At 35.5% G+C, this 9,299-nt stretch overlaps 1 pseudogene; it reads left to right on the forward strand.

Moving 5' to 3' along the window:
- Positions 1-1,144: 1,144 nt before the first annotated feature.
- LOC141494146 (elongation factor Tu, mitochondrial pseudogene) lies at positions 1,145-8,004 on the forward strand (annotated as a pseudogene).
- Positions 8,005-9,299: the final 1,295 nt, after the last annotated feature.

Here is a 9,299-nt window from a genome sequence, read left to right on the forward strand (position 1 = left end):
GATGCTCAGTTTTTCTGGGTAGTTGTTTCTCAGTTGTAAACCAAGATCTTTTGCCTTCTGGAATATCATATTCCAATCACTATGAGCCCTTAATGTAAATGCTGCCAGATCCTGTGTAATCCTGAATTTTTTTTTCTGGTGGCTTTTAGTATATTCTCTTTGACTTGGTAGTTTTGGAATTTGGCTATAATATACCTGGAAATTTTTCTTTTGGTATCTCTTTCAGGAGGTGACTGGTGAATTCCCTCAATTTCTATTTTACCCTGTGCTTCTAGGATATCAGGGCAATTTTACTGTATTCTGTCTTTAAAAATGAAGTCCAGGCTCTTTTCCTGGTCATGACTTCCAGGTAGCCCATTAATTTTTACATTATTTTTTCTGGCTCTGTTTTTGTCTTTGGTTGTTTTTCCAATGAGATATTTCATATTTTTCTTCTAATTTCTGTCTTTTTTTGGAAGAGTTTTATTTCCTCCTGATTTCCCACAGTCATCAGCTTCTTTTAGTTCCATTCTGCTTTTGAAGGAGTTATTTTCTTCAGAGAGCTTTTTTATCTCCTTTCCCAGCTGGCCAGTTTTGCTTTTTAAGGTATTCTTCTCCTCACTTGCCTTTTGTTTTATTTTTTTCCATTCATTCTAAATAGGTTTTTAACAGATTATTTTCTTCAGTATTTTTTGTATTTCTTTCACCAAGCTGCTGATTTGGTTTTCATGATTTATCTGCATTACTCCCATTTCTCCTTCCAAGTTTACCTTCACCTCTCTTAATTGATTTTCAAAGTCTTTTTTGAGCTCATCCATAGCCCTAGTCTATTTTAGATTTCTCTTAGGGGATTTTTAGCATGGAAACTTCAAATCTGTCATCTTCTGAATCTTCCATGGGAACAAAGTAATATTCTAGTTTAAGATCCTTCTTTTTCTTTTGTTTGTTCATTTCTTAGTTTAAGAATAATCTACCACACTTCTTAGGTCTTGGGGGACACCCCAATGGGGCCTTTATTCCTCGAAGGTCTTATGATTTCTTGCCTATTCTTTGATATGTAGATGACCACAGGTGCTACCTTCTGCCCTGCATCTGTGAGGAGGGTCCCTGATTGCTTATATTAGTATGGAAGTCCAAACTGCAACCTGAATCTGATTTTGGGAAAATGCGAAAGTCCTGTCCTAGGGAGAGCAGAAAGATTTCTGCATTCTTCCCAGATGCCTTTACCATCTATGGGCTGTGCTTTGGAGGTACAGGCTTGTTTACCTGATTCCTGCTGTAGGTTCTCACCACAGGGCTGCTCTGAGACTGGTGCTCCTCACTCAGGACTCATTCTGATGCAACAGAGTTCTCTCACCAACCTTTCAAGTTTTTCTCAGTGATCACTGATCTATTCTGTGCTGTACTGAGGCAGAAATACACCCTTTCCCTGGAACGTCTAAGTTATCTTAGACTAGGAAATTATATCACTCAGGCTTTCTGTGGATTCTGCCCCTCTAAATTTTCATAATTTGACAGTGTCTGGAGTATTTTGGGGAAGAAATTTCTGGGAAATGCTGCCTTCACACTGCCATCTTGGCTCCACCCCACCTCTAGTTCAATTTACAGAAAAGGAAATTGAGGCAAATAGGATTAAGTAACTTGTCCAGGATCCCACAACTAGTAAGTGTCTGGGGCCAGATTTGAATACATGAAGATTAGTCTTCCTGACACCAGACCCAGCTCTCTAAGCACTGGACTACCTAGCTGCCCTGAAAAAAAAGTAAAACATCAAGAGAAACAATTCCTCATAATTAGAGGAAATCAAAAGTTGCATGGACTTCAATAGGAGATAATGAATTGACTACCATGGGAGGTTTGTATCTAATGAATGATTGTCCACTTTTTGAATACATCATAAAAGAGACTCTGATTAAATATGAACTAAATTATTTGAACTCTGAAGTCCCTTGAATACTCAAAATAAGATGATTCTATGGAATCAAAACCAAAATCTATAAAGGGAGTGGCAGGAGGTTATTGAACAAGAAAGAATGCAAAGTATCTCCCAATTTACTTCTATTAATAGTCACCCTTGGTTAATATTATCCCACTGCTTCCATATAATTTGTCATTTTAAAATATGGAACATAGACCATATGGACAACACATAATGCTATTTGGAGAATTTCTCCTTCGTCACTGCTGCTTTATAGACACTGATATGGTAAAAATGTACCCTATTTCATAAGATTCTGGAGCTAGAGAGGATTAAAATCAATCTTTATAAATATAGATTGTTAAGATATATTTCCATTTATGTATTTCTCCCTCAATTTTGACTCTGATGAGAATAACTTAATCAAAATTACTTACCAAGTGGTAGAAGGAACATAATATAATTATATGGAGGCATTAAATTCATCTTCATTAGGTACACTGTATTAGAAACTTAGGCACAAGAGATCTTCTCAAAATATAAAAGTCACCAATGTATTTTAATACAAAAAAGGAGAACAATAAAAGAAAAAAAGTTGTCTGTAAGAGGAAGAGACAACATGGTGGACTAAATGGAAGGACTTACTTGGGATTTCCCTCAAAATACACCAAAGACCATTCAGTAATGATGCTAAACAAATTCTACACTGGCAGAATTGACAAAAAAGACTGAATGAAATAATTTTCCAGCCCATGACAACTTACATTAGCAAAAAAGTTCTACCTGTATCAGGCTGAGAAAGAAACAGTCCAGTTCAGCCTGGGCCCCAGTAAACTAGGGGCAGGCCTAGGAGGGTGGTGGTACTGAATCGGTGGTGTAGTGAGAGTTTCCAGCCCTTGCAGCCCATAAATGTCAAAGATAGCCTAGAAGGTTGACAGAAAATGTCTTTGGTATGTGGCTGAGAGTGATGTACAGTTCAGCCCAGGAAACACCAGCAAAGTCCCTTAGGCCCCAGTGAACAAGAAACAGGGTTTGGAAACCACTGAAGCAACATCAGCAACTGTTCTGGAGCTCTCAGTTTAGATACCTGGTCTCTGTTACCAGTCTTTGTTGCACTATCCATTTTCTGATTTGGGTCACAGTCCAAGGGAAAGAAAAAAAATACATTAGCAAACCAGAGTTTGAGACTATAAGTGAGCAGGAACTCTCCTCATAGTTCCATGACAGAAAAGAGGATTTATAGACACTCATAGACCAGAGCATATATGAGGAGTAGTCAATGACTCTCCATAGATCATACAAACTTTAGAAGAATTGAAAACTTGTAGGTTCCTAAAAGTGTCTTTGAAAATAACTGTACAACCCTAACAACAACATCTGAGTGATGATCAACTTTGATGGACTTGCCAATTCCATGCAACAATCAGGGACAATTTTGGGCTATCTGTGATGGAGAATACCATCTCTATCCAGAGAAAGAGTTGTGGAGTTTAAACAAAGACTAAAGACTATTACCTATACCTTAGAAAAAAACTGTTACCTTATGTAATTTTACTAACTCTTATACTTTATTTTTCTTCCTTAAGGATATGATTTCTCTCTAATCACATTCAACTTAGATTAATGTATACCATGGAAACAATATAAAGACTAACATATTTCCTTCTTTGGGGGTGGGGAGGGAAGCAAAATAAGGGGAAAATTATAAAACTCAAAATAAATGAAATCTTTCTAAAATATATCATTGCACTAGAACAAAGAAAATAACTGTACAAAACTATAAAGTTTAGGACAGTGGAACCTCTACACTCTCCTAATTTTTAGGAGTTAAAATGGAGTTAAAAATTTTGTCATGGCTGAGAAAATGAGCAAACCACAAAGAATAAAAAAAAAATCTTACCAAAGAAAGCTACCATAGTGATGATGAAGATCAAAATACACACTCAGAAGAAGATAAAATCAAAACTTCTATATCCAAAGCCTGCAAGAAAAACATGAGTGGTCTTAGGCCATTAAAGAGCTTAAAAAGTATTTTGAAAATCAAGTAAGAGAGGTAGAGGAAAAATTGGGAAGAAAATGGTAGTGATGCAAGAAAGTCTTGAAAAGTGATACAGAAAATTGGTAAATGAGACACAAAAAAATGCCGAAGAAAATAAGAACTTAAAAATCAGAGAAGCAAAAGTTCATGAGGAGAAGCATGCCTTATAAAACATTTTAAGAAAAAGATATCCAAAAATTCAGTGATTAAAAAAATTACTCAAGAAGTAGAATTGGTCAAATGAAAAGGGAAGAAGAAAAGTTCATTGAAGAAAATAATTTCCTAAAAATTAGAAGTCAGCAAATGGAAACCAATGACTTTATGAGAAGTCAAGAATTAATGAAACAACCCCCCCATATTAAAAAAAAAAAGATAATTTGAAATAGTTCATTGGAAAAACAACTAACAAACAAAATAGATCCAGAAGAGGTAATTTAAAAATCATTGGACAACCTCAAAGTCATAATTGAGAAAACAGTCTAGAGTCCTTCAAGTAATTATTGAAGAAACAGCCCTGATATTCTAGATGCAGAGGATAATATAGAAATTGTTGAAAGAATCCAGCCAATCATCAACTGAACAAGATCCCAAAATGAAAACTCTCATGAATATTATAGGCAAATTCCAGAGCTCTTAGGTCAAGGAGAAAATACTGCCAACAGTCAGAGAGAAACAAATCAAATTTTGTAGTAATAATCAGGATAACACAAGATTTAACAATTCTACATTGAAGCATCATAGGACTTGGTATATGATATGCTGGAAGGCAAAATAACTTGGATCAAACCACTAATAAACTATACAGCAAAGCTAAGCATAAACTTTCAAGAGCAAATGAATTAAGGGAATTTCAAACTTTTCTAATTAAAAATGCCAGAGCTGAACAGAAAATATGATTGTCAAATAAAAGAGAGAAATAAATCATAAAAAGGGAAATAAGAAAGGGAAATCATAAAGGACTTAATGATGTTGATGGCCATATTCCTATAGGGGAAGAAGATAATGGTAACTCATATGAACTGTCTCATGATTATGACAGTTAGAAGGAATATATATATATATATATATATATATATATATATATATATATATATATACATACACACACACACACACACACACACACACACACACACATATATATATATATATATTTATATACACAGATAGAGGGCATTGCTGTGAACTTAATGTGAAGGGACAATATCTAAAAAATAAAATAAAGTGGTGAGAGATGATTGTACTGGGAGAAAGGGAGGAGGGAGATAGAATGGTAAATTATCTCATATGGAAGAGGCAAGAAAAAAGTTTTTACAGTGAAGTGGAAGAGGGGGATGTGAAAAGGAGTACATGTACTTTACTTTCAACAGACTTGGTTTAAAGAAAATATCATTTTGCTATTGGGGATAGAAATTAAATTTTAATTTTTCTATTGGGTATAGAAATCCATTTGACCCTATAGCAAATAAAAAGGGGAGGAGGATAAAGGAAAAATATGGGGGTTGATGGAAGGAAGAGAAGATTATTGGAAGGGATAGTCAGAAGCAAAACAGTTTTGAGGGGGGACAGGATGAAAGAAGAGAGAGAATAGAATGTAATGAGAAGGAATAGGATAGAGGGAAATACATTTAGCAATAGTTTTGTGGGAAAAACCTATATTGAAATGTTCCTCTGATAAATATATAGAGAACTGAGTCAAATTTATAAAAAAATGTCATTCCCCATTCACAAGTGATCAAAAGAAATGAACAGTTTTCAGATGAGGTTGATTGAAGAAATGTAAATTTTAAAAATTAATATATACCTATTAGTTGACTAGTAAGAGAGAGACAAACAAAATAACAAATGTTTGAGAGAATGAAGGGAAAATGAGACATTAATGCATTGTTGATGGAGCTGTGAATTGATTCAAGCATTCTATAGACAAATTTGGAATATGCACAAAGGTTCCATAAAACCATGCAAAGTCTTTGATCTAGCAATGCCACTTTTAGATCTTTATCCCAAGAGAAATGAAAAACAAATAGGGAAAGGATATAACAATAGTTATAGCAGCTCTTTTCAAAGAATTGGAAATTAAGGGTATGCCCATTAGTTGGGGAATGACAACAAATTATGACATGATTATAATGGAATACTATTCTGTTGTAAGAAATGAAAACAGGAAGTTTTAAGAAAAAACTTGGAAAGACTTGCATGAACTTAGACAAAGTGAAATGAACTATGTACTAAGTGACTACAATATTGTCCAATGATCAGCTGTGAATGACTTATCTTTTCTCAACAATACAGGGACCCAAGGTAACCCCGAAGGATTTTATTTTTTATATTTGTTCATTTATTTTTGTAGCTACTTGCAAAAATAGTTTTCAACAATAAGTTTTATAAAGCTTTTAATTACAGATTTTCTCCCTCCCTCCCTTCCTTCCACCATCCCTCTGCTTAAAGGTTTCTGCTATAGGCTATATATGTATAACTATGTGAAATATGATATCATATTATTAATTTATGAAAGATGAGTTAGACTAAAAAAAGAAAAAAACATAAAATATAAAGCAAATTTTCAAAATTGAAAATTGTAGAATTTGATCTACATTCAGACTGTATAGTTACTTCTCTGGAGGTGGATGGTATTTTCCATCATAAGCTCTTCAGAATAAATACTGTGCCATTCCAAGCCCCCTTTCCTTAGTGCTTCCTTTATCCTTTCCCCTTCCTTCTTGCCCCAACTCCTCACTGTTATGCTTTGGGTATGGCTTGGGTCCAGCATTGCTACACAAGATTTTGAAAAGGACCCAACTTTCTAATCCAGGGACGAAAACCTCCCTCTGCCCCTTCATTTTATGGGACCTTGTTATCAAGGCTAAGAAGACATATGTGAAAGACAAGCCTCACATTGATACTTGTACTATTGGCCATGTGGATCATGGCAAGCCTGCACTGACAGTAGTATTCACCACAATTCTGGCATGGGGTAGTGAAGCAAAGTTTATGAAATATGAGAACATCAACAATGCATCAGAAAATCGAACCAGGGGTATCACCATCAATGTAACTCACATGGAATTTAATACAGCCTCTCAACATTATGCTCATGCCAACTAGGCTTGCTGACAATACCAAGAATGTGATACCTGGCATGGCTCCCTGGATGACCACATTCTGGGGGTGGTAATCAATGATGGCCCCATGCCACAGACAGCAGCACATGCTGCTTGCCAAACAATTTGGTATGGATCATCTTGTGAAGAAGGAAGTTGTTGTCTAGGTCAATGAGATGGTGGAGATAGTGGGGCTAGTAGAGCTAGAAAAATAGAACTGCTCACAGAGTTTGTCTATGATGGGGAGAAGATTCCTGTCATTGTTGGTTCAGCCTTCTGAGAAAAGTAGTAGTCAGAGATATGTTTGAATGCCATACTGAAATTGTTGGATGCTATAGACACTCATATCCTTGCGTCTACTTGGAATCTTGAAAAGCCTTTCATGCTGTCTGTAGAGACTGTTTAATGTCATCCCTGACTGAGGCACAGTGGTGACAGGGAGTCTGGAAAAGTTCATGAAGAAAAATGAAGAAAAGTGATGAATGAATTCCAGGGTCACAGAAAGAATAGTCACTCTATGGTCATAGGATTTAAAATGTTTCACCAGAGTCTGGATCAAGCTGAACAAGCTGAAGCAGGAGAAAATCTTAGTGTATTAATTCAGGGGCTGAAGAGGGAGGGTGTTCAATGGGGCACGGTGTTGGTTAAACCAGGCTCCAATCACTTCTGTCAGAAGTTTAAGGCTGAGGTTTATATTCACAGTAAGGAGAAAAGAGATTGCCACAAACCATTTTTTGTCTCACTTTATGCCTATCATGTTTTCTGTCCTGTGGGACATGATCTTTCTGGTCCTTTTGCCCCTGGAGAAGATGCCTAGGGACGATCTGGAGCCAAATTTAATCTTAAGACAATCCATAGTCTTAGAGAAATGTCAGTGTTTTTCCCTGAATAATGGTAGCAAAATCATTGCTGCTGGCCTTGTCACTAATATATTTACTATGACTGAAGAGAACAAAACCTTTAAGTAGAGATGAGCTCAACTCTGGCCTTTCAAACATGTGCACCACACTGGCCTGAGTCAAGAAGATCAAGTTAAGGAAGTGAAAAAATTATCCTCAGGCTTTTCCTGCCATCTCCAATAATGGTATCTCACAAACTGAAGGGCCTATAAGTTGTATGGAAAAATAAAGTATTGTGTGAATGGTGAAACACAATGTGTGTCGGAATTTGTTGTATATATTAAAGAATTGGGTTCTAGTATTGTACCATCAGATGCAAAAATTGCTTTAAGAATTATGTTTGATTATTGGACTGCTGAGATGAGTAAAACCATCCATGAAACAATGTTGCTGATAATGTGAACAAAACACTCCTGGTTCTGCTCATTTCACTCGGCATAAGTTCATACAATACTATGTAGGCTCTTCTGAAGTCTGGCTGCCCAGTTTTCTTATAGAACAAAAGTGGTCTACCATATTTATATACTACAATTTATTCAACCATTCCCCATTTGTTAGTTATTCCCTCGATTTTTGATTCTTTGCCACTGCAAAGAGAGCTGCTATAAATATTTTTGTACATGTAATTTTCTTGTGATCATTTGGGATACATACCTAGTGACTGTATTGCTAGATCAAATGATTTCACAGTTTTTCCCTCTTTGGGTGAAGTTTCAAATTGCTCTACAGAAAGGTTGGATACATTCACAGCTATACCAACAATGCATTAGTGTCCCCATTTTCCCACATCCCCTTCAACCTGGGTCAATAATGACAGAGAAGGAAAATTATTAATCTGATAGGTATGAGGTGGTACCTCAGAGTTTTTTAATTTATATTTCTCTAAACAAGAATGATTTAAGGTGACAAATCATTCCCTAATTGATAGTCACATGATATAAATAGACAGTTATCAAATGTAGAAATTAAAGCCATATTTAATCATATGAAAAAATTCTCCAAATCATTATTGATTAGAGAAATGCAAATTTAAACAACTATGAAGTAACACCTCACACTAATCAAATTGGCTAAGATGACAAAAAAAAGAAAAATAATCAGTTTTGGAGAGATTGTGGGAAGATTGTGACATTAATGCATTTCTGGTGAAGTTGTGAAATGATCCAACACTTCTAGATAGCAATATGGAACTATGTCTAAAGAGCAATAAAATTGTTCATTCCCTTTGACCCAGCAATTCCAGTTCTAGGCCTATATCCAGAAGAAATCTTAAAAAAATGGGAAAAGTTCCACATGTTCCAAATATTCATAGCAGCTCTTTTTTTTTGTAGTGGCAAAGAATTGGAAATTCATGGCTTACCCAT

Source organism: Macrotis lagotis, chromosome 7 (assembly GCF_037893015.1).
Source record: "Macrotis lagotis isolate mMagLag1 chromosome 7, bilby.v1.9.chrom.fasta, whole genome shotgun sequence".
Classification (NCBI taxonomy): domain Eukaryota; kingdom Metazoa; phylum Chordata; class Mammalia; order Peramelemorphia; family Peramelidae; genus Macrotis; species Macrotis lagotis.